At 43.5% G+C, this 26,025-nt stretch overlaps 1 protein-coding gene across 2 annotated transcripts in view; it reads right to left on the bottom strand.

Annotated features, from left to right (window-relative positions):
* The window catches only part of C12H1orf21 (chromosome 12 C1orf21 homolog), a 130,556-nt gene extending 112,953 nt beyond the window's left edge, over positions 1-17,603 (bottom strand). Inside the window, exon 1 of one of the 2 annotated variants that reach the window (XM_030031871.2) lies at positions 17,403-17,603. The gene's annotated coding sequence lies outside the window, so the exon portion shown is untranslated. Of the gene's footprint in view, positions 1-14,168; positions 14,463-17,402 lie in introns of those variants that run through there. The other variant, XM_030031872.2, reaches the window with a different exon arrangement.
* Between the last annotated feature and the right edge of the window lie 8,422 nt (positions 17,604-26,025).

The following is a 26,025-nucleotide window of genomic DNA, read 5'->3' as shown; positions in this document are numbered from 1 at the left end:
CAGACCACAGAAGATGCTCAAGCAGATTTGCTGCTGTAGCTAGCTGCTTCACGTTTCTGAAGATCACCCCAAGTGCTTGAATATATACAACACTTGAATGTTTAGATTGGCTTTCACTTCTAAAGGGTTCGGCAGCAACACCTTTTGGCTAAAGGCCAATTAACACGTTTAAAAGGAGGGGGAAGTGAAAGTTAAGGGTAAGCGAGTCTTCGGTGCACAAGGCAAAGCAAAAGGAGCCAGCAGAAACCAAACCTAAGCCCGGCACTTAGTGCTGCCACAGCCTATCTGTGCTGTACCCACCTGCTTCTCCAAAAATCTTTCCATACCTGTACATGCTTCCTTAAGAGCAGATACCACAATAATCATTGCAATCCAATTCAATTTGCACACAAATCATTAATTAACTCAGAACATGCAAAAGGTACCAAACCTGGAATTGCAAGTAGTGTCTTTGTGGCCAAGGCTAATCTCAGGAACATCAGGGGACACTGGGTACTTCTTTGGGCAGCTGCCCTGCGCTGCCATCTGCCCTACTGTTATCTTCATATGTACTGCTACATATCTAAAAGCTACAAGAAACATTATTATTAATGTGACAAATACACCTTCAATTATCAAGTATACCTTATGCTACGGACACCTATGCCTTTGATTACAGTTACTTTTCAGAAGCGTGTGCATTTATATTATTACTGCTCTCACATCTGCACAGAGCATATAATTTCTTTTGCATCAGTGGATACCGTGACTAAGTAGCGTTAAGAGTGAAATGGGTATCACAGCAATCAATTTTTTGTGCAAGTCATCTTACCCACAGGATTTTACACAGTCCCGTGGTAACGGGTAAGCAGCAGAAACGGGTGGGAGCTGCAGATGGGCGTCTGCAGCCACAAACCTGCATCCAAGTGGTGCACAGCAGATGGCCATCCACTGCTGACTCAGATACCCAGTCAAACACCATTTTGTATTGCTACCAAGCGATACGCAGTAGTTTCTGTGATGGAAAAAATGTATGTATATACACACACAAATAATCAGTGCTTTCCATTCACTTACAACAGAATTCACATAAGGAGAACCTTTATTACAAGTATTTTCTTACACGTTTGCATTTGTCTTTTGTTTTCTATTTTTGCTTGTGTTCACATCAAATGAATAAAAATACATTCTACTTGGCTAATAAAGCATTCGCTTATAAAAAAACAGCTGATGTAAACTTGTCTGAAAGACAGCAACACAAAAAAGAAACAGCAAAGTTCTAACCATGCACTAGACTCACACTTGTTCAACCACACACTCAGCACAAAGGCATGATTCTGAATCTGCAAATCCTACATATATTTTTGTCATATAAACAGAAAGCAAACCTCAGCCAGGTCTAGTGGTAATTAAAACTGAGGAGGGGACTTTGAAGGATGGCATGCAGTCACAGGCTGCAGTACTCTCACTCATCTTAAAGAACAGAGGCATTGCAGGTGGCTGGACATTACAAATCCTTTATGCTTAAAGAGCTGCTGGCTAATCACTTCTGTCATTATATGCTGTCCTCAGCTAAGGGAGGAATCTGATGGAGAACAGAATACATTGTCAATTTACAAAAGTTAAATTTGGATTTAAAAAAATACTATTCTGATTGGCTGTGCATAAGGTGAGGAGGCTGGAAAGATGAGGAAAAATGCTACTTGCAGACTTCAGGGGAAAAAAATGCCATCGTAAAAAAAAATGACCAACTCTAAAAGTAAGTTCATTTTTCTACTGGCTTAAAAGACTAAAAATAAGGGGGTTTTACCAAAACAAATCATTAAGTGTATAAACATGAAAATGAGTTTTCCCACTAGCAAGCATTTGTACACCATAGTCACTGAGTAACAACATACAAGGAGGAAGTGCGCTCACATACATAGTGCACAAAATTCACTATTTCAATTAGACAGTTGGTCCCTCAATGGATAATAATCCATCATTCCTCGGAGACTGCATAAATACCAGTACTTCTAGCACTCATGTAAGAGGAAGATGAGAAAACACTGTCAAAGAAATGAAAGACAGGCAACTGCCCCTTGCAGCCCAACAGAACAGTTGCTCCTTTTTATGAACAGGGGAAATACTTCGCAATTTCACTAAGCTTTTACTCGTTTGTCCCCATGTGCTGTGTAGAGTGGTTTGGATTTTTATACCATTTCACATGCAGGAAACCAAAGGACAAGTAGCACAGCACAGGCAAAAGAAGGCTCCACCTTTCCAGCCCTCTGCTCTTATATGCATGGCAGAAATAGGTCTTTTTTTTCTTTTTTTTTTTTTTTTAATTTCACAGCAAACTTTCATTATATTCCTCTGCTCTCCAGAACTGTTGTTATCCAATAAGCTCAGCAGGGGATGTACAGAAACAAATAAAAATGCAATTCCTTCTCCAGGAAGCCTGCAGTGGAACCTTCCGGTCCCTCAAGCCATTCTATGCAGACCCCACAAGCCCACACAAGACTTTAAAGGTGAGCTGGCAATGCAGAATTATTCTCAACAACTACATCAGGTCGGACTAAAGGTCTATTTCATCCTGCACCCAACAGAAACCAGAAGTGGATATGTGGGAAAGGATAGAGGAATACAGATCAAGTGAACAGTGAAACCACCATGTAACACTCTCTCCTACCCCAAGCCAAGTACATGGACAACTTTTTCCTCTTCAATTCAAGGTGTAACTACAGTTGTACTAAACGCAACACACCAAGTCAAAATGGATTGATCATCATGGCGCAGGGTTGACTATCAGGCTCTCCTGCCCATTTCCCCGTTTCCCACTCGCCCTTGGTTGCTCCTCTCTACCTTGTGAGCTTTGGGGAGTCAACTTCCTTGCCCAAAGTCATGGCTGTGCTTCCCAGAATGACACCTGATCTCATCCCGAGTTTCCTTGCACCAACATAACACAATTAGTAATGTCACATGGGGAAATTTAAGAAAAGCAAACCGAAACAGGAAATGGTATTAGTGCTGGCAAGAGGAAGCTCTGTAATAAAATAATTTTGACTTACAAGTACAGTTAACCAGGGAACGTCTTTAAAGGTGGGGGGGGTTAAGTTTAAGCTTTTAGCATTTTATATATTTAGAAACTCTTTAAAATGTTAAACTAATAAAGAAGATGCCCATGACACAACTTTATGTTGCCTAGGACTTTAGGATACTACACACATGAATTTCCCCACTCAGAACCAGCACTAAAGCACGTAGTCTTGGATACAAGGGCCTAGTGCAGCAGGCACAGTGCCTTACCTCCATTACATCTACTGGCCTACAAGATAGCTCCTGTTCTTTGGTGTCCTGCCAGTACTTCTCCTGTCAAATATACTGTGGGCCAACACAAGTGGCAACATAAAACTTGGCGGAAATTCATGCTGGTTAGGGTTTTGCAGGTCTGCTGCACAACACAGGGCAGTAAGGGTGGTAGACATAAAACAGAAATACAAACAAGCCTCAATCCTACAAAGCACGCACATTAGCAGGACCACTAACCAGTAAAAGCTACTGAAATCATGAGAGTTGATGTATTCCCTCAGCCAGTGTTTGCAGGGTCGGCCACTGCCCCCTCTTTCCCAGCAATATGTCAGTGCCACGATGAGCCTACGATTTCTTCCATCAAGCCCCATCCCAGGTTCAAGAAGTGAAGGCTCATCCATAAAACTTCATCCTTACCTTTAGTTCTCCCCTGAAGACATACTCCCAATTAGCAATAGTTAAGTTACCATGGTGAAATGGATTTTAATAAAATACAATTTCTTTTTTCTTGTTGCTGTTGTTTTGCCTTTTGCGCGCTTGTCTATTTGTCTGTCTTGCAATTTCAAATACCAGAGTACAAACCAGCACTGCTGCGAATCAAGGAACTAACACAAGTGGTGATTATTTTGCCATAATACCAGCTATCTAGGTGGTTTGTGGTAGAAAGAGAGAAGGTTTAGGGAACAAACAAGGATTGCAGCCAGAGATCAGAAGAAATACTCCTCCTAAGTGGAATATTAACATTTCCACCTCAAAAAGACAACAAGAAGAATCAGTGAAGCACATTAAGCAAAATCACTGCAGTTCACAACTGGAATATTTACAACCTTTTTGACTGATCTTTAATATTTCAGCGTTGTAGAAAAACCCTAACTGGAGACCAAATTCTTTCCTTCCTCTTCTCCCTTTTCCATAGCTAGGGATATTGCTCAGCATGATTCAACTGGCGAATGTCCTGGCTGAATCCAGCCCAACTATATCTCACCCATTAAAAGAGAAGGGTGCACAAAGAGCCAGGCACTACTCAGTGCCTCTGACAAGAACCTAGGGTGTCACTGGCATTGGGAGGTGACCTGCCCAAGACCCAGCTTTAGGATGTGGCACCACCACCCCTGGTTACAGACCACTGCCAGAGAGCAGGCTCTGTCCTCGTTGTTTTGACAGGCTCATTTCTTGCATTGTCGCCTCTAAAAGGAAAACCAACATGAAGCCCAGCATCCTGCATCACAGCCTACAGAAAATGGCCCTGGCTCTGAGCTTCTCACTCAGAAAGCTTTTATTCATAAAACACACCATATGAAGAACAGGAGAAGGAAGCATTTGATCATTTCTGCCCCCTTGACCACACACCTTGAGATAGTAATGCAAAGCACGCGTGTGCCCTTATACAGTTTTTCAACAGCAAGTGCCTTTTGGTTTTGTTAGTCCATGTCTCACTTTCTCCTGCTCATGTTTCCAGCCTCGTGCCATCGGCTGTTTAGCTCTTCACATTTCATCTCCAGCCCTCTACCTTGCCACCTCCTTGTTTAATACATTTATGAACAGACATACTATTCCTGTTCTCCATACTATTGTTCTGCTTATTGATACCAGCTCTTGAAGCTCCTACCCCAAAACGAAAAGAGTTAGCCAACCTCACCTGCACAGCAGTGCTAAGAGAGAGCCCATGCAATACCTCCTTTGCTGGGCATCACGGTGGCCAACCATTACTCTGAACTTCTTTTTCAATATTAGTTTTTAGTCCATGCTAAACCCAAAGTGCTTGCAGGCTCCAGTCTGTATGAAGTAGGTAGGGGCTGTAGGAAGGGATGGGGGGTGGCAGTGAGTTGAGGTTGGGGAACAATTAAAAGCCAGATGTGCAGGGGAGCTGTACACCTTCTAAAGAGGGCAATCAGAAAGCCAGAAAGACATCTTTTCAGCTTACTTTGTCCCTTCACACATCTGTGATTATGGCTTTAATAGTAATGTAAAGCCACAAGAATCTTTCTTCTACAGCATTTAACAGTATTAAAAACCATGGTGCCTCTAAACATTCAGAAGCTGAATCCTAGACTTACTAAGCTCAACAGCAAAATTCTCTGTGACTTCAGCAGTACCCAGTTTTGGCCCCAGGGTATTGAATGCAAGCACACACAGGGGCTAAACCTAATGTGCACTGATACTTACATAATTCCCCTGTATGTAAACAAATTAACATAGCCACTATTTGATTGTACTTCTGTCTTCCATGGCCAATGAGTCAGAATTGCTTGTTTCTAGTTATTAGCAATATAAACCTGCAATCAATCAGCACTGTCTTCACCCTGCAGAATTAGGGAGAGAACAGCTACAAAAGCCATCAGGAAATAGCAATGGACATCCCAGCCCCAGGACTGAACTGGGAGCATTAGTACTTGTCATAGACAGCAATAGGAAATACTCTTCTTCATAACTACGAACTTAAAAATAGTATTTGAAAAGCAAATCTGTTATGAGAACAGAATTAAGATACTGAGGTTCAAGTTGATCAAGGGATTTAGAAAAATAATCCAGATTTCACTCTATTTTAAAAAAAAAAAGAAAACACATTTCAATGCTGAGAAAAGGGACCTGTTTTTATTTTTCTGATAACAAGGCACAGAACAAGATCAGAGTTCTACCACGCTGCACGCCACAAAGATACCACGGCAGCTGCAAAGAACGTGAGTGGGCAACTCCAGTCGCAGCAGCTCCATAGCCTCTTCATGAAAAAGAGCTGTGGTCTCCCAGCTCTGATCCTGGTACACCACTCGCTACACCATGCCATTTGTCTCCTGTTCCAGCAATATCTGGAAGCATGTACATTTTTTCCTTCTTACTGCATGCTTTGAAGCTGATTTTCTGGTGCGTGCTTGTTCTGCTTTATACTTTTTCCCAATATTCCCTAAAACTTTCCTTGTGGGCACTCATTTCATCCAAGCCTTTCTGGTATAGATCTGTAACAAAGCAGCAAACAGGATAAAAACCGGGAACTGCTAAGGGCAGCTGCACGCAGCGCTAAGGGTATACTCCTGAATTTCCAGGCAAGTACAACGAACACAGCACCTTAAAATGCTGTAATTTTGATCGGTTTTAAACTTTGTCCTAGAGTACCTCTGGTGACTAACCAAACACTTGAACCTACTAGACCTGCTGGCTAATGACCAGGTAGGAATGATGAACTAGAGACTAGTAAGCCAGTTTGCAATCCCTACCACCAAGAGGCATATGTTACCTTAAGGGCAAAAGTCACTCTCATCTTCTGTTTTCCATCTCTTCTTTGACATTCAAATCAAGATACAAAACCAGTCATGCAGTCTGATGATACAGTAAGGTCCCTGCATCTCCTCCAACCCTGGGTTTTTTTTTTCCCCCTCGACACCGAGACCAGATCAGCATTCCCACAGACAGCACCTCAGCTCAGCTCAGTTTGCACTTGGAAGAGACCTTATGGATACCAAACCTAACTCACAGAATTTGACTTTAATGCACAGAAGCAGCAGACTGTGAAGCTCACATGCTACTTTTTTTTTTTCTACACCCAACCACGCTCAGTATTTTCAAAGCAATAAAACAAATTTCAATACAAAACACAATTCAGGCACGTTCATAAGATGTCGCAGGAGCTGGTAGGAGTAAAGAGAAAGAATGAAAAATTATAGGTCAGGAATAGAGGAATGGGAAATTGAACACCTGAAAAAGCACAGAGGTCACCAATTTACTAATTAAGAGAATCCATCAGCAAACAGGATAGTGCGATTCACCAGGTAGCAACCATCAAAGAGAAACCAAGAAGCCTTCCAAGCCACCTCCATTCTCACCTGTGGCTTTAATTCCTGGGGATATTCAGTCACGACCAAGATCAAAAGTGGAGCTGATCTCACACGCTCAGAAAATCCACAGCAGATTTTTTTGGGATAGTTTCCTCGGCATGGTTAATTCACCTGAGATCTGAGATCCCACCTCTGGCTGTCACAAGCACTGCATTAAAACTTACCTCCTGCTTGCAAGAGACCATGTCTCGGGAAGTGGTTAACACTGATTATGGCCAAGAACAGCCTGTCTGTGCCTTTTCAAAGCATACACCAATGCAAAAACGCCCCAGAAAAGAGAGTTGTTTCTTCTGCATTTGGCTTAAGACAAAAAAAATACAGGAACACAATAATTATCCTGGTATTTACCCTCCACTAAAAAGATAAGGGCTGTGATGGCAAAAAACAGGAAGTGGGTTCTTCGTGTGCTTTCCCAGGATAGCAGCAGCTCTTGGAAAAGCAGGGTGGAAGAGAAGGGAGAAGGTATTACCACTAGGATGCTATTCTCCATCACCATCCTTTGACATCGGTAGGATCATTCCTGTACCTGAAATAAAGTGCTTTATTTCAAAATCAGGTGTTTAGACTGGTGGTTTTTTGCACCTTGGGGTTTCTTTTGGAGGGCAGGCAGGAGCGGAAAACCAGCAGTAAAACAACTATTTGCCTTACTCTCATTAATCGTAACAGGAGCAAAGAAATTCCTCCTTGTGTACTGCAAGCCAACATAAACCCCAGAAAAACAAGAGTCCTTGACCTGTCACGCTTAATGAATGCTCTCGGTGAACTTCACCTTCTTCTCTGTAGTCTCCATTGGTCCCGTGCTGCTGCCCAACCTGTTCTGCCTACAAAGGAGGGCCAGGGCAGGGCCTAGAAGGGTTTGGACCAATTTTTCACCCAGTAGCAACAGCCCTATGTGCTGATTCTGCCACATTTGCTATTGCTTCAACCTCAGCGCCCTCAGAAGACCAAACCCTGCAGGCTTTGCACAGTCAATCTTCCCTGACTCAACAGGAACACCATCCAAATCTCAACGCTGGCGTGCACCGTGCGTATATCTGCAAGAACAGGATCTCTGCTCACAGCCTCACACAGGCCGCCTGGCCAGCAAAGTACTGGGGAGGAAAGGCTACGTGTTTGTTTACACCCTCCACAGCTGATGGGTGGGAAGGGAGCTGGGAGGAACCGAGGAGGCGAAGACGGGGTGCACATCCTTAACTACCACTTTCAGAGCAGCTGAATCAGCTCCGGGTGGATGGCTGTTTACTGCTGACACAGACCTGCAGTAAATCACTACCTTTCTGGAGCAACTAGGAATTTGCAGGGGTGACTGAGTCATCCTCCATTCTGACGCCATTCCAGGAGCAAAGCCACATATGTCCGCTGGCTTTGGGCTGTGCCCGTGGCCCAAAAATAACTTTAAAGCCAAATCCTGCAGTCATCATTCAAAGCTAAAACACTTTATTTACTCTCAGCAAGAATTCATGTACGTTTTTGACACTGCTAAGAGTAACCAGTGCTTAAATTATTTGCTTAACAAAGAAGATTATTTAACTACAAGAGTTACACCAAGTATGCAATGTTTTCTGACCCACATAGAAGGTAATAATTTGCATTTTATGGAACCACTTTGCATAGACAACCCATCTTAATGGCCAACAACACGCTGTACAAAAATTAATAATTGAAAAGCAGTTGTCAGCACTGTTATTTGTGTTACAGGTAACTCACAAACCTCATTAAATTGTAGTATTAAATTTCTAACGACCTTCTGGAAAGCTGTTCACTTCGGGAGTCTTTTTTTAAGGCATGAGCTCGCAGAATGCCAAGAAATTGTGGAGGAAGTACATGACAGCTACCCGGTGTCTGTGGGAGAGGCCAGGCAAAAACCCCTGCCACAAAGATGTCAGTCTGATCCCCCTTTGGCTGAAGAAGTGTCTTTGACTTCATGAACAGCCCCCCTCTCCAGCCAGTCACTTGACCGGGCTTCTCTCACAAATTTCTGCCCTAATGCCAGATTAATCCTACTTCATCCAGTCCCCACACATCTGAGAAGCTCCAGCTTTTTTCCTCTCAAATCATTGGCTTTTAAACTATTTCTGTTGGCAGCACGCAAGCATTTGCTGTAGATGAAAAAAGGCTCAGAGACTAGCACGGAAATGTAAAGGCAAACAAAAGTGACATCACAAAGCCTGGGATTTCATAGTCTTAGGGAAATTAGGTCCCCTGAATCCCACTGCAACTCAATGAAGAGTCAAGTGCATAATTTTCGATTATGCTTGTAAAAATCCCCAAATAAATGCACAACTAAACGTAGCTTCACAAGGCTGAGTGTTTATTATTCTCCTAAATGCTGTTACTAAGCCTGAGGCCTTTTATTCCTTTTTTTTTTTTTTTTTTTTTTTTCAGGAAACAGTCTCACTCTTGCCAAAATGTCAAAGATGCAGAACGCTAGTTATAGGAAAATCCACCTCAGAGTCAGCTCCTGTTGTTGGGGAAGAACAACAAACAAACCCTATATTCTGAGCTGACAATCATCATGAGCTGCCCATCAGTGTTGCATCACTCTTCACCGGTCTGTCACACTGATGGAGTCTGTCTGTTTGTGTTGGGGATGACAGTCACTCCTCGCTGCTGACGTCTTTGCTCAGGGCTGTGCCGCGGTCTCCAGTACACAATCTGCTCCAGAACATGCAGACTGGCTGTTGCCATTTCAAAAGCTTTCCTGGCAGACTGAAACAGGAAGATTTTGGGCAGCCAGGGGCTGATTTATCTCTATATGAATGCCTGCGGGTGTAATTCACGCAGCTCTTCCAAACAAAACATTTTCACTGTGATAGCAAACTCCCCCAAACCCAATTTGTTTGGTGGTTAATTAGTGTCCTCCACTGCAACGTTTGAGACAAAAGAAAGATGCAGCGCTCCGCTCCTCCCACAATCATCAAGACTTTTTAATCTCAAAGATATACCTTATCTGACATGACCAAAGCAGAACAGATACGGCTTCCTCAGCTTCCTTTGTTTTTTTTTAAAAAAAAAAAAAGAGGAAAAACAACAGAAATTATCTCAGAAGCTCGTTCATTGTGAGGTTTTGATTTGCATTTCAGTAGCACTGGCCAGACACTTTTAAATGATAGGCTCCCACACCTGAAAACTAGGTAGTAATTTAAACACATAAGTCATAAGAAAAAACAACTATGCCCATAAGAACTTTGAGTGGTAAAAATAACAGAGGCAGTATTAGAAAACCCTGGTTGGCTTTTCTTTCACCCACTAATAGAACAAGTCCCTGAAGTACTCATATGAGCTTCTCCCCTATGCATTTCTGTGGTGGGTGAAGGGGAGAGCCGCCAGATCTGCTTCCCTGGATTCAGTCCGGCTTATTCAGCAGCTTCAGTTCTGCTATTTCAGATTCCTGCAAAAATAAAGGCTCAGAAGAGAAAGCTAAGCCTCTGGGCATCCACCAGACCACAGCTACTGTGCGTATGTAGCAAGCACAACTGCACTGGAAGAAAAGGAACAGTACCCTGTCCTTCAGCATCACATGGCTGACCACGATCAGCAGCCCAAACCACATCTTTAAGCATCCTACTTCAGAAAACACCCTGCTGCTGAAGGTAGCTTCCTAGGGAACAGAGTGCTGTGTAAATCCATCTGCAACAAAAGACTGAACTCCTGCGCATTTTGTTGGTACATTTATTGCACATCAGCTGCGTTCCCTTCAAGATGCAGCTGAGATGAGCAGGTCTTGTAGACAAAACTAAGCAGCAGGATCCAAATCGGGTATTGCCAGAACAGAGAAATATCTTAGTCATCCCTCAAAGTTGAAGCTGAAATGGGCTTCCAGCCCATTACCACCCCTTAAAAAGACAGCATTTGTTTTGTTTTACCAGCCAATTCTTCCCTCAGACTGTTTTCTAGTGGAGATGTGCAAATATCTGATATTTAGAACTTTATTTAAGAGCAATTTAAAAGGAATTCTCCAAACAGAAAGGCAAACTTCAACAAGCCTGTTTTCCCAGGAATGGCACACCAACATTAGCACATCATCTAGAAACCTGCTGCAAAGTTCACAGAAAATGCTGCTGCCACCCTAAGAAAGGGAAGGAGAGCAATTTGCTCCTTCCTCTGTTTCTTCCTGCTAAAACAATCTCCCTGCCCAATCTACTAAATTGCACAGGCTCCTCAAATCTAATTAGCCATGACTCTAAAACACAGAGGTCTGTCTGCCAAACATGCATAATCACATTAAAGTTGTTTTGCTTTTATTAATAAAAACTTTGGATGGGATGAGATAAAAATCCTAAGGAGAAAAGACTAAAAGTAAGTCCCTCCTCACCGAATAGAGAGCTGTCTTTGTGTGGATAAACTCCTCTATTGGGCAACTTGGATAAACTTTTCCTTGTTTATTATAAAAGCACAAGTTCACCAAGGTCCTTTTATGTCCTGATGTACGAAATGAATCCAGCTACATATCGTTTCACAGAGTCAAAGGGGTGAGGCTATGGTATTTATAGATATGTTCAGGGCTAGAATTTTGGTTAGCAACAACATAGTTATGGCCTTAACACCTAACACACACTTTTGGGAAAATGCCCACCTGTATATATAGATCCTGGAAAATTTTTCCTATTAAGTACATATTTCAAGTGAACTTGCTTTTTAACTTTTTCCAAACTTGATGGATAAATTCTATTACTTTCTGTTAGAGATACAGAGGCAGAAGGAAAACAAACTGAGGCCACTTCCATAGTAAGAGGAAAGAACATGATGCAATCCTGATGCTTTCAGACATGTTCTCTGGTTTGGGGTTTTTTTATGAGCAATAACACTCCGCTCTCAAAAATGGGGCCTCAGTTTTACTAAGCACACACCACACATTGAGATGAATCTCTGCAAACAACTCAAAACACAAACAGATAGATAGTGCTCCACAAAAGAGAGAGAATGGTTTTCCCTGATTCAGATAACAAATTAAGAGCTCATAATGGTTTAAAATCTATTTTTTCCAAACCTCTAATCCCGAGCCCTGCCTAAAGGCTGTTCAGGACTGGACCAATACTCCAGTTAAATCAGTTGGCATTGGCATCTCTCCCCTCCAGAAATACCTTCCTTTGAAGCAAGCGACAGCAGACATGCAGGCAAGGGATGCTGTTGGATGAATACTCTGTTGCAGAGATCTTACCCATATGCATCTACTGTTGTTGTGTATAGCATCATTATGTAAGTGTCTCTATTTTTAAACAAACAGAAAACATTTGTCTGGTCACTCTCTACTATTATCCCACCCATAAACCAGTAAGCTGAAATTCCACCCACTTTAATCATAAGTTTACAGGCTTAAGGATGGAATAACAGTAGAAATGACAAGATGAGGATTTCCTGTTTGCTTTAAAAACATGAAAATTTTACCCATTTTTATCAATAGGATTTCAGAAGCTGCCATAATAATAAATAAATTACTAACCTTTGGAGGGCTTCTTTTAATACACCAAACATAACTGCTGTTACCACCAGTATCAAAGTCTAGTACAACAAACTCCATAACCGAGATACCCCCTGTAACCCAGACAGACTCCTGGACCACCAGTACAATAACAAATCCTGTAGGTCAATTCACAGTCAAAAGATCCTGCTTCCCTGCCATGCAAAGGAAAAGTGGAATTTAAAACACAACTTTTTAACACCAACCTATTCCTGAAATAGTCCAGGCTAGCATGTTGAAAGCTAACCTAAAGAACAATTCAGGGACCAAGTAATTGTTTTTACTGCATGATCCTGCGCCTATTGCAATCTGTATTTCTTAACTTCAAGCTCTTTAATACAATTTTTAAATTCTGTTCCCCGCATCCTTCCACATCCCCTAAAATGTTGCACCAGATACCTTGCAAAGATTTACTTTGGCAAGAACTTCAAACAACACTGCTGAAGTCACTCCTTGGCATACAGCAATTCTTTTGTCATCTGAGTTGTTCTGAATCAAGACTCACTGCAATCTATGTACAGGATGTATAGCTGCAGAAATCACATAATTTCTTGTATTTGAACTTTTTTTTTTTTTTTGCATGCAATCATCTAAATACGACAGCCATAACGGTACATATCTATGAAAGGCAACTGTAAATGGGGGTGGGAGCATACCTTACTGCAAACACATAGCAGTTATCTTTATACATGTTCTAAGACCTGTTAACATCTGCATACATAGTAGTTTTCTGTGTAAAAATCTAGGAAGGAAGATATTCTTCCAGAATTCAGGTAAAATCACAGGGCAGGCACTTCAAATGGCAAGCCATAAAACCAATAAAACAAAATCCTTTTGAGAGTGCACAATTATACCAGAAGTTCAGCCACACGGGTTGTTGTGAACACTAATGCCATAAAGTTTTTCAAAACAAATGAGACATTTTTCAGATAAGACAATACATCAGCAGCTATTAAACACAACAGCCTCAACGGAATTGCCAGCCCAGAGATTTCCTAGAGCAGTGACTGCTGGAAGGGCTTCCCAGAAGGAGGATAACTCTGTAGTTATAGTTTTCCTATGCACTTGTAAGTGGCCCTATCAGAAGAGATACTGAACTAGACAGATCTCTAGTCTGACCAAGAGTAACTGCTCTTACTCAGTTTACAAAATCCAAGACAAGATACCAACCTGTTAATAAATCGGAGCAGAAGTAAACCAGTACCACTAAAAGAAACAGTCTTAAAATTACTGATCATATCACTTTCCACATCGCTCCTCTCTGAACATCCTAGAATAATATGGCCTTAACGATATTACCTGTTCCCAAAAGCACCTCCTTAGATTCCAGTATACCCAAAATGTGCTTCTGTACATTTAGTCACAAATACGTTATACAGCACAAAGATCAGCCAGTAGCAGTGATACATATTTGCAAGCACCTGTGAACTTCCTTCGCAACTAGATGCCTGCTTATGTAGAATTAAACACAGTCAGCAAAGAAATAAGTAGTAGTAGTAATAATAATAATAATAATACCCCTTTCCGGAGTATTTTTGAATGTGTATCCAAAGCATAGTCCTGTTCCGCTGAAGGACAGAAGAGCAGCATCCTTGAAGGTACCTTACCTTTCCCTGAACAACAAGAAGGTTGGAAGGGCTCAGGCTCCACGCCAACAGGAAGGCCTCCGGAAAACTGACTGCCAGGAGTCAGTTATTCCTCCTTTCCCCCAAACAACTGACACCATTGCATACCATAATAACAGTGGGCATATTTCAAGCTATAGTATTTTTAGAGCAAGGTCCACTTCCAGAGCACCAGAGCCCATGCGAGATCACTGCGGTGCAACCACAGACCGGGCTCCGAGTGAGGCACTGCACACACAGACGCAAAGAGAGGTCCCTGCCGTAATGCCGATAAACACCTCCCTCTCCTCCCTGCGCTCCAGCTACTTCCCCCGCATCCCAGGCTTCCACCTTCCCCTTTCTATATCGTCTCTCGTCTCTCCCAGCAGGGTCTCACCTCTGATACACCAGCGATGCCTGCACGGACCTTTGCCACGCAGCACACACGTCATCGCCTCCTCTCTGAGCGGATTCAGGAAGACAAGCCTTAAAAATCTCTCCTGCAGCAATGCTGCTTCCACGACAACAAGAAGAAATAGCCAACTAATAATGGACCAGTTGAGGGGCTGCCAGCTTCAGCGAACGTGTCTGGAATTATATTTTTTTTTAATCTAAAAAGCTTCCAGTTGAGCGTTGGTCGTCTTCCTAGACCCAACACCTGCACTGCAATTAGCACAGAGCCCACAGAGCACCCCAGGCACCATTGGGCTGTGCACAAAGACATTTGCCGAGGCCTCTGCCTGTCAACTAAATGAAGCTGAAAGTAAGTTTGCCCATGCATGCGGGCAGTACCTAACGCACCACAGAAGCTACTAGAGTACAGACAATCAATAGTAAGTGCATTATAATCCCAAGAAGTTTACCAAAAACTTATTTACTATGTTGTGTCCACTCGTGTTTTTATCCAGTATTTGCAGTATGCTAACGGCAGCACATCTCTCTGATGTAAACAGCTGCCCTAATCCATGATGTTATAGATATATATATATATATCTATCTCATTTGTTTACCCAAAGTCGAATCATCATTTCAACCTTTGTTAATCTGATTGCATAACAAACTACAGCAGCCTTAAATAACCAAGCTGCTCTCTCCAGCATGGATTAGTTGAAATCACTCATTTCAGCACCCCACTTCTTTTAAAAAACAAAAAGAAACAGATAATGGAGAAAGAAGAAAATAAAAGCACCTGGCCACTGCTTTCACAGCCATACAAGACATACTGCAGCATGCAGATGCAACGTAGTAACTTCACACCTGGTGTGGGCTGTGAGCACAAGGTAAAGCAAAATGTTTTCAACCGCTGAACAATATTGTGCAATTAAAGCACATTCTGCTAGATCTTATTCACAGCTCCAGCGCAGGCTATTAAGCAAACTATACAGCATGGATTTTCAAAACAAGTAATTGCACATATATAAACAAAGGCCATAATTTACATGGCAGATCTCATAAAAGCTTATCTACCACATGACATCACACCCATAAATTACAACTTAAAGTACCAGTGCCAAACTGCTCCTGCCCTCCCACCCCAAAATGAACATGACTAATATCCAACACCGCTCATCCATGCCTGTGCCTCTTGGAAATAAGCACACATGAAGTACCTCCCGAGACAGAGTAGTATTTAAAGATTCTTCAGACAATGAGAAGATTTATAATTATTATTGTATTGCATCATCACAAAGTCTTAAACAAATCAAGCTGCCTCATCATACAACGCTTAGGATAATATAAGGTTAAACAACCATCAAGCAGTATCGGTACGCTCCACTTGTACCAAAGGGCAAACACCTCCAGCCCCCATACATGGGAGATCTTCAGAAACACATAGCCTTATGACTACTATCAAACAGCAAGTTAGAAAAGCAAAACCAAACCACACAAATTTAAATCTCTGAACAGACTCGGGACCAGAATTTTTCCATTGAAATCCAAGCAGCCAGGACATGGGGAAGGTGAAGGGCAGGCAAATGTGAAACCAAATAAGGCGAGGAACATGTTTCAGCACCTCTCAGTTTTAGTTTACCAGTCCATGAGAAATCAAGAGGCAGTATCAGGGGCTAATATGAAACTGCCTATTGATCACAGCCGGCTTACTACTGCACGCAACAAAATTCATCCTCTTGACTGATACCCGTGGTGGCAGCCTCATCACAGAAGTTACTGACAAGACGGGCATCAGCAAATGACTCTCTAACCAACACATATCTGAATACCTTCATAAGGGAAAGCAAGCTAAGCACCTCTGCTCCAGGCACAAACAGCTGCGCTTCTGAGTCCACAGACACCCACGAATCTGTAACAATTACCCCAGTGCCCCTACAGTCTGCCGGGGGACTACCTACACAGCAGACCCTGCACCAGGGAAGAAAGAGGCTCCACCGAGTCTGTCCATGCCAGCTGGGTTCGTGCTGTCTCCATCATGCTCAGCCCACGCCGAATTCACCATTTCTGCGTGTTATTACAAATCTGACATCACATCAGTGCAAGCACAGTCTGACATCTACAGTTAACTCGGTGATGGTGTAAGAGCCGCCTGGCTTACAGGCATTTGGTGTTGCAACACACTTGCTGCTGAACCCTTGAAAGAGAAGATAGATATATACATATAAAATCTACAGAAAGCCTCGCAGTGACTTGTTTTTTCTCCGTGAGGCCGGCAGACCTGCAGCGAGCTACGTCCCTCCTGCGAGCGGAGGGAAATGCAGCAAGAGACACCCTTCCCCCCCCACACACTCCACTTCTAAGCCGCGGCAACGCCAGCACCCCCCAAAGCAAACAGACGCCGTTCAAACCCCGGGCTGCCCGCCCGGATGGGAAAACCTTGCCCACCCTGCAGCCATTTCGCCTCCAGGCCGCGACCCCTCCCGTCCCGTCCGCCCCCTCGCCCCAGCCCCGGGGTCTGGCAGCACTTGGCGAACTGCGGAGGAAGGCGCCCGCTCCCCGTACAAAGCCCGGCGGGGTCATGAATAAAACATCGCCCGGAGGCGGCGGGGGGCGGTCGGGATACGGAGAAATAAGGGAATAAAAAGGCTGCGCAGCGGCCGGGGGACGCGGTGGCGGGCACAGCCCCGCGGGGAGGGGGGGGCCCTCCGGACCCCGACGCCGGCCCGCCGCCCGGCCCCGGCCCGCCCGCTGCCGGCCCAGGCCCGGGCCTCCGCGGGAGAAGCGGCGCCCGCCGGCCCCCCGCCCGCGGCTGCCCGCCCCCGCCGGCACCCGGGGGACGCTCACCTCAGGAGCCGCCGCTCGGAGCTGCTCCCCCACCGCGGAGAGCCGCCGGCAGGCGCCGGGCGCGGCTCAGGGCCCGGGCTGGAGACGACGGGGAGGCGCGGGGGACCGGGCGGCTCCAACTAAGTGTTGTAAGCGCGGCCGCGGCGACGGCGGCAGCCGGGCGCGGAGCGGCCTCTCCGGGGAGCCTGGGCGGGCCGAGGCGGGGAAGGGGCGGTGCGGAGCGGGGGGCGCGCCCGGCCGTCACGGCAGGGAGGCGGGGAGAGGCCGCGGAGGAGGAGGAGCCCCCGCGCGCCGCCCGCCCCTCCCGCCGCCGGGGCCGAGCCCGCCGCCCGCCCGGGTGGGGGGGGCTGCGAGCAGGCGGGGGCCCGCGGGGAGCCGGGGGCCCGCTCCCCGCCTCGCTCCTCCCGGGTGGGGGATCGAGCGGCGCTCAACGGCCGCCCTGGGCGGGGGGCCGGGGCCTGCGCGGCGGCAGCGGCCCCTGCCCGCCGCGGGCCCGGCTCCGGCCCTTCCCGCTGGGCTGCGAGGAGCCGGGCGGCGGTACCTCAGGCGGCGGCCGGTGCTGGGGTGCCCTTCCCTGCCGCCGCCTCAGGCCAGCCGGCTGGAGGGGCCAGGCGACACCCTGTCACCCTCGGCCTCGGGGCCGGTGGGAGGCGGAGGGGCTGGCGCCGGGGACGGGGACGCAGGCCTTTTTTGAGAGGGCAGGTGCAAATTTGGTTCGGATACTGAAGACGACGTTTAAAAATAAAGGCATGTCCTTAATGAAAATGAAGGGTCTCATAACTGCCCATGAAACCGTTGTAAATTAGCATTAAAAATGTGCCCTTTCAAAAGCTTTGTTTCAAGCACAACTAACAGGCAAGGATAACGTTGTGTCATTTTTTAGTCATTTTGGAAATCCTTAAAAAAATTGCGCACTAGCCAATTTGTCCTTTTCCATTGACTGTTAGGAATGAAGTCGCAGTGATTATCAGCGCTGTGCTTTTTAATTACTTCACAGAAATCTTGTTTGCGCGCGGGGGTGGAAAAAGTGCAGGGATAGGACTTTTTCAGGTCAAGCTGTCGTTAATACGCTGTCTGGTTTTAAGTGCGGTGTTCGTGTGAGCAGTTCAGTACCCTGAAAGGGCGACGGTGAGCACAAGGACATTCCCACTCCCTCTCCTAAAAGTCTGTACCCACCTCAGTGGGTGGACTGTCTTCTCCTGAGGGAGAAGGAAGCCACAGCACCCACCAGAGAGCTCTCGAGCACCCACGGTCCACAGTATCTCAGAGCAGGAGTCTGAGTACATTGTGGTGGGAGAACACCAGGCATCTAAGTAAGGTCAGAGGTGCAAAAATACAGACCCCTGTGCCTTTGGTGTCCTCCTCCTACTCAGCAATGGGACAGCAGAGTGGTTCTCCACCTTATCATGGAAGTTTTTTTCCTAAGAACACAGTGCGTATCAGCTTTATTGCAGCATGTGCCCAAATTTTCACAGGCAAAACTGTGGTTTTGTATTCACAGAGGCATAGTTTTTCAGGAAAATGACTGTTGACTGAAAAAAAAAGGAGGTTGAGGTGAAGCTTCTTGGAAGATCCTGTTATAAAACCTTTCTCAGATTGTTTCTGCCAGGAAGTGGTACCATGTGAACTAGAAAGACTCTAGCAAGCCTACATTCTTTTCATCACTTACAGTATTAGTATCTTTCAATAATCCAGGCAGATATGTTTTCATCTAAGGACATTTTTCCTTCACCATTATGAAAATATTAAAATAAATAAGTTAGTTTGCCAAATCCTTGGCAAGATCCCGTTTGCAGTCATTTCTACCTTTGTCTTTCTAGCAATTGAATTATTTTTCTCTGCATTGGAAATCCCTACCAGAAAGGTGGACATAAACAACATCAAGAGATTCCAAAAGAGGGAATAATTTCAATTCTAGGTTGACAACTTCGAAGTTGGCCAACTTTGTTTTTCACCCTTTTCACTGCAGAGAGCCTGATACTGTTTCTAAAGACATGCAGAGCATTTACAGTGAAAAATATGACTGCCATGCCACTATAAACTGTGCTTCCAATAAAAATGACCATATAAGAACAGCATAAAGCAAACACATTTTGTTTAGCCTCCACAAACAAGCCTCTCTGATGTTTTCCTTGTAATGTGTGCAGCTAGTTAACATTCATAATACAATTATTTACATGTAAACCCACCTCCTTATGCACAAATTTAATTGATCAAGTCTTTGTCTACCACTCTCACATAGTCAAAGATACATCTAAAAGCAGAAAACAATTATTTCCCTGATTTCTCATGTTTGTTTTACTCATTTTTGAGAAGAGACATTGCATACTGGAGAGTTATTTTTAGAAGCTGGAAAATGATAAACGGTGTAAACAACTTCTGATATCCAGAATGTATTTGGTACCAAGCGTAGGCCACGTCAATTGAGCTTGGTGCTCCGTCCCTGCCTAGTGGTACCCAAACCAGGGGTTCATTACCCCAAGAATAATTTGTGTTTTTAATATCAAAACCAAGAGCTGGGAGTTGTTCCTGCAAGCAGACAACTTTCATCCTGACTTTTTTGTATAGTACAAAAGAAATCAGCTTTCCCGATTCAGTTTTCCTGCTGCTGTAGGAATGAATTCACTTGGATCTGGGAAAGCTATGGACTAAAAAGTAGCCAGAGAAAAATATCTGTGAAGACAAAATTATTATTATAAGAAAAAAAAAATCACCTAAACCCCTCAAAACTCTTGGAAAGGAGAAGGATGACGATAGAAACGAGTATTGAGAGAGTCAGTGGCTCCAGAGATTGCACCTGGTCGTCTTCTTTTGAAAGAAGCTCCAACTCTGGGCCAAATTCTGCCACACTAAATTTTGGGACCCTTTCTTCTCTAAGGCAATAGCTTGTGTGCCACTGAAACCCATAGGCTTATTGTCAGGGAGCCCTCTCCAAGCAGGGCTACCTCTGGCATCAGTGTAAAGTTCCTTCATGTTGACCCCGACACAGCAACGCAGTAGATGGAGCAGAGAGAGTGATGTGTGCAATCTCCAACGATGCCAGCAGGCTTTAAAGCTGGTGAGTGGGTGTCTCAAAGTCTGAAATTTTGCACTATGAGAGGTTATTTGTTGGCTTGATCTATGCGTTGTTTCTATTCTGATGAATCCGTTTGATTAGAGGATGATTTTTACCCAGACTGATGTAGATTATTTCCAACGTGGAGGCAATCATAGTGGGAATATGGACTTGTTTTCTCACGCTTGTACTCACATTATACTGTCGTAGTGCACTTAAATTCACAGAAGAGCATTTTCAGTACAATAACACTAGCTACATAGGGAGAGTTAAAAGTGTTACAGCTGGTGTATGTGTTGAACAAGCCTTGAAGATGCAATGTAAAAGAGAGCACTGGAAATAGCAAGTCTCTTAAGAGAGCAGTTAAAACAGTGGTGTAGAAATATCAGTTTGGCCCATTTATGCAAAAAAAAAAAGTTATTTGGCTTTCATCAGACTACTGCAGTGAAATCAGTGTGTGCATCATGCATGTTGCCTAAGTTATATCAATACAGCGATGCTTGTAGGGATCTATCTATCTGCCTTCTTCTCTCCTAAAAATGGGAATACAGTTCACTCATCTATGCCAAAGGTATACATGTTGTGCCTGTGTCCTACTTGTTGCTGGTAAAAAATAGTCAGTTACTTTAATCAGGTAGTTGTTACCAGCACAACAACTGTCTGTGTTCCAAGCCTCAAAATTGTTGCAAATGCCTAAGTTACCCTGTTTTGTTCTCTGAAAGGTACTGGTGACCTCCTGGTACTTTAATGAAGTATCAGGAAATGGGAGAAGTTAGAGAAATCATGGCTCGGCTTACAGATAAATAGGTGAAATTGTTCCACATTTTTCCCAATTAACATGAATTCTGAAGAAAAACTAAAATGCTGCACAAACTGCTGCCAAGGAACAGTTTAAAGATTCTGATTAATTGGTATCGTCTAGACCCTGCCTGGGAGACACTAACGTAAACTCCACAACAACAAATTCGTTTTCCCTTTAAGAATAATAGTTCCAAAACATCGAACAATTTCCTAAAAGTGCTGATATTCAAAGGACTCTGACAGCCGGGGTGATGAAGCCATTCCTCCATCCCCAAGGACTGGAGGAGAATTGGTGTCAGGCTCGCATGGACCAGATAGCTGGTGCTGCTGGATAATGAAGAGAGGGCACAGAGAGGCACAAGCTCTGCAGATTCAGTTTCCTCCCATGGATTTTCCATGTCCTGTAAAATTGGAAGACGTCACGTACCAAGAATTTTTACAAGATGGCAAACTTGCTGAAGTGGGTTTGATGCTATAAATCAACAAGCTGCTCTTTGAGCTGTTCTACTGCTTGACAAGCAATGCAGGAACAGACGTGTGAACTTCCCGCTTCCTTTTTAATGGTGCGTTAACATCAAAGTCTAGCTTTACATATTTAAATTATTACAAATTAGTGGATGTTTGTATTGCACAGTCTAGCCCTGCTCATTGCATTCACTATCATTATTAAAATGGAAATGGTGTTAATCTGCAATAAAGAAAAAGATGGATCACAAATACTTGGCCTATTAGAGAATGCATTTTAACCAATAAAGAATTATCTTAGAATAAATAATGCCCTTAGAAACATGAACTTCTCTCATTCACCTCACTGAGCAGTACACCTGTTCAGGGAGCAAAAAGGAGTCTGAAATTTTTAAAAAGTGTCTAAGATTAATCTGCATTACTTAAAGCTGCATAATTCTCCTGAATTTCGTTTTTCACATTTTCATCATCACAGAATAGGGCCCACATTAAAAACCTGGGATCGAAAGCAAGCCCAGCTGTAGGAGAAACCTATAGATACCCCTGGGAATTTTCAGACAATCTTTACTGATCCCAGTTCTATATGCAATGTTTGTTTATTTACTCTTCAGATTCAATTATTCTCTTTATACCTGAGCTTGCAATTAGGCAAGATAAGACAAAATAGGTAGATAAGCCCTCTGATAAGCCACGAACATTTTGGATCCTGTATAAAGAACAGTAAAAGATCCGCGTCAGAGCATCCAGTTCTGAGGTCCTAATTCCAGATTAATGACTTAGCAAAGCTGTCTATTCATTTCAGGCAAAGGCAGAGAGAGTAAAGAATAAGCAGGAACTTTAGTTTTTAGTTGTTCAACATTTAGATGCAGCACAGATACTTCTAAAGTTAATACATTTCTTAGCCTAAAATATGTTTTGCTCTGGGAATGGAGTTGGAGGCCATGTGCCTATGCTATAGTAAGATAAACCAACCACAATCAACTTGATTTGCATGCCTGGAGGCACAGTTTGTCAGAAACCCCCACTGTTTGCTATACTGCTTCTCTAACAAGGCAATGTATGATCTGAAAACACAGGAAATTAGTGACAAGCGAGGACTGGGTACTATGGTCCTGTTTGGGTCACTGGCAAAAGATCCCTTTGACTTTCATGGTGCAGAATTGGATCCAAAGCACATGCTGCATTACACTCCTTACTGAGTTAGCATCAAAAAGCCAAGAACATTTTCTTCTAGTCTACACTTGTTTCTCAGTACCGGTTGGGCTAGCATGACTTTCTGTTTAAGCCTCTTAAGCTTTAACACAGCTCATTTTGACACTAAATTATATAGAGAGCACTTAAGTACCTCCTCATCTGGAAAGGTGGCCATCTCCTGTTGGGAGCATTGAGGGACACTGGTCATCAGTGATTTCTTCTTCTGGCACAGGTGTTTGCAAAGCACAGATCCACTCCCACTCCTCACCTCCATCAGGAAGACACACAGTTTTAACTTAGAGTTTTAAGTTAAGTTAGAATAAGGGAGATATTGTCCCACACAGAGACACCCCCCCCCCGTACACCAATACTTTGGGGCCTGCACTACCAGCTCATACAGGCTCCTGATGACTACAGACCACATCCATTTGGACATGCTATTGTGGCAAATGCCTCGAAGGATGCTGCCAAGACCTTGGCTCAAATGGGAAGGGTTATGGGGAAGCCATCCTTCATACAGGGTACTTCATATTGAATTTTGCTGTCTGGGTATTTGGGAAAGGGTTGGGTTGGTGTGATGGGAGATAAGAGTTGCTATGTAATGGTTCCTTGGCAGGATGGCCATAATACAATAATAGCAGTTTACTTGCTATGGTAAGGTCTTAACTGCTGATGTTGAATATTGAGACAACTACATTAGGAGATAAGCATTGTGAAATTTTAAATAAATCAGTCTTTCAGGGGCCATAAAAATACTGTTTGCAAGAACGTAAAGCAAAAACTGGTGGCTATAACAGTAATGGAGAGTTAGGGGATTTTTCGTGTATTTTAATGCACCAGAAAAAAAAATATTCAAAGTTCATAACTAGTTGAAGGATTGCTTTGGACAGTAAAACCTGGCATGGGTGAAGTCATCATTTGTGTTCTACCCAAGCCATTTATCAGCATTGCAGCAAGGGACTGTGCACCATGTGCAAAGTTAAACCTGAACACAGCTTTTGTTAGATCGAGGTCTCAGATCTCAACATCTCAGATGGGCAAACAATGATTCAGTAAGTAGCCTAAAGCACAGAGTGGGCCTGAGAAGCAAAGCTAAAAGCCATGGCTAAGAGGCCATGTTTTAACTGCTAGCACAACTTCCTTCTTTTAATGCACTGGAAGTGGGCATTAAAAAGAAATATATAAATGGATTTGTCTGCATCACTTTTCATACCAGAAAGGAGAATACGCTGACTTGAGAATACTGCTGTCCGTATGGGATTGAAGGTCTATTTCATTGTGCAACATTGTGTGTTATTCCCTTTTAATTTCCAAGCTGAGGAAGTAAAGGAAAAATATTATTTGTCATTATGCTGCTATTATGGCAGAAAATTTAATTGCATTCAAATCAAGGCAAAGTTATGATTCCCTTAGAAATTGTAACTTGGTCCAAAACACTGAGCTCTTTTGGAGCGATTGCTGCTACGCACCTTTACAGAAAACATTAAACTGACAGAAAGTGTGCATTATAGTTGATAAGGGAACTATTACATTGAATTTCACAACTTGTACGGATATGTGATTAACCACAAATGCATTTTTATTGTAATTTTTATATATAGGTTATGATACAGAGCTGTACAGTAGGATTTGTCTGCCTTATCCTAGGCATCTCAGAGTTAGATGTCCATGCTACAGCTAGTCATCCATGGCTCCTTTTAAAGTCAGTGGAGAGAAATAAGGACCTCCAAAGGCTGATTTATCTTAAGATGAAATGAATGACATCCCAGAGGCTTGTGTTTTGCTGGGATAACTAGCAGGGGCACAGGCACCTAAGTTCTGATGTCTAAATCATGTGAGGTGAATCCATCCTCAGGGGGCAATTCAATGGTCTTTAGGAAGGCAATAATTCCATCATCATTTTGGGGAGCTTTCCCTCAATACACATTTAAAAAGTTTTGCCCTTCTTGCTTGCTTGCTTTGTTTGTGTCTATTTGTCCATCCTCCTCCAGAACTGTCATTGTTCAACCTGGAGATACGTGGAAATGCTACCACTTCAGCAGTAATTACTCAAACTGTTTTCAGTTCATTGTCAAAACAAACTTGCTTGCTCCCTAGGCTGCTCAAAAGTTTCTCTCTTGGAGGAAGAAGAAAAATAGTTAGTAAAAAGAAGGATGTTCCTTCCAAAAAGGCAGGGAGGGTATTGCCATCAGTCTTGTCTTAATCATCTCTGTAGCTTAGAGGCAGAGAAAGGAATTGGGATAGCAATAGGAGGAATTAAAAGGCAGGTATCTGAGACTACACTTTGAAAAAATCTACAAGAAAGTCATAATGGATACTCAGGGTGACTAAAAATTGAAAATCGCTTAGGAGTTCACTCTAGGTAAGTTTAGTTTGGTTTGAGGCTAAATCAGAATTAGTGTTTCCATTGAACTGTGTTAAAATATGACACATAGTTTGGATTTTATTTACGTGTGTTTAAGCAGAATGAAAAAATGGGCTTTCCAGCATTTTGAGCTGATGCCCAAACAATGGGAACTACTTTGGATCTAGAAATTCAGATTCAATGTCCAGTTCAAAAATTTATACATCTCAGTGAGAGGCCATGGTGGAGCTCATCTTTGGTTAAAAATAGCATGAAAGCATTCTGGCCACTCTCAAACCAGTGAAGGGAAGTACCAAAAAGTAGCTCTGTGTTATTTGTTTCTGCAAAATTCAATTATATTCCTTTTTTTGAAGTCCAAAGACCTCTGTGAAGTGGGGTGGTGCTCAGTCTTCTCACCAGCTTCTTCTGTTGCTGAACAAGAAGGGCAGGTGAGTGGAAAGCCAAGTTAGGTCCATGGGATGATGTGGGGAAGATTGAAAGTCTTGCCCAGACTTCCCTGACTCTGTTTTGGTATAACCTGTCTCTGAAGGACTACGCAGAAGATCTACTGGTATCCCTCATTCTCATGCAGGATGCCAAATGGATTGAGTGGGGTGCCCATTTCCTGCCCTCCCCCATCACAAAAAAAGTAAAAATTTGGACATCTGCAAGGAGGAGAGATACAAGTCTGCATGTGGGTGAACTTGTCCTTTTTGTGACAAAAAGTGTATACCCAGAATAATGTCTGTCACCAGTGGCCATGG

The sequence above is a fragment of the Aquila chrysaetos genome, chromosome 12 (assembly GCF_900496995.4).
Source record: "Aquila chrysaetos chrysaetos chromosome 12, bAquChr1.4, whole genome shotgun sequence".
Classification (NCBI taxonomy): Eukaryota; Metazoa; Chordata; class Aves; order Accipitriformes; family Accipitridae; genus Aquila; species Aquila chrysaetos.
Note: the sequence above shows the minus strand (reverse complement) of the source record. Positions and strands in the feature narration are given on the sequence as shown.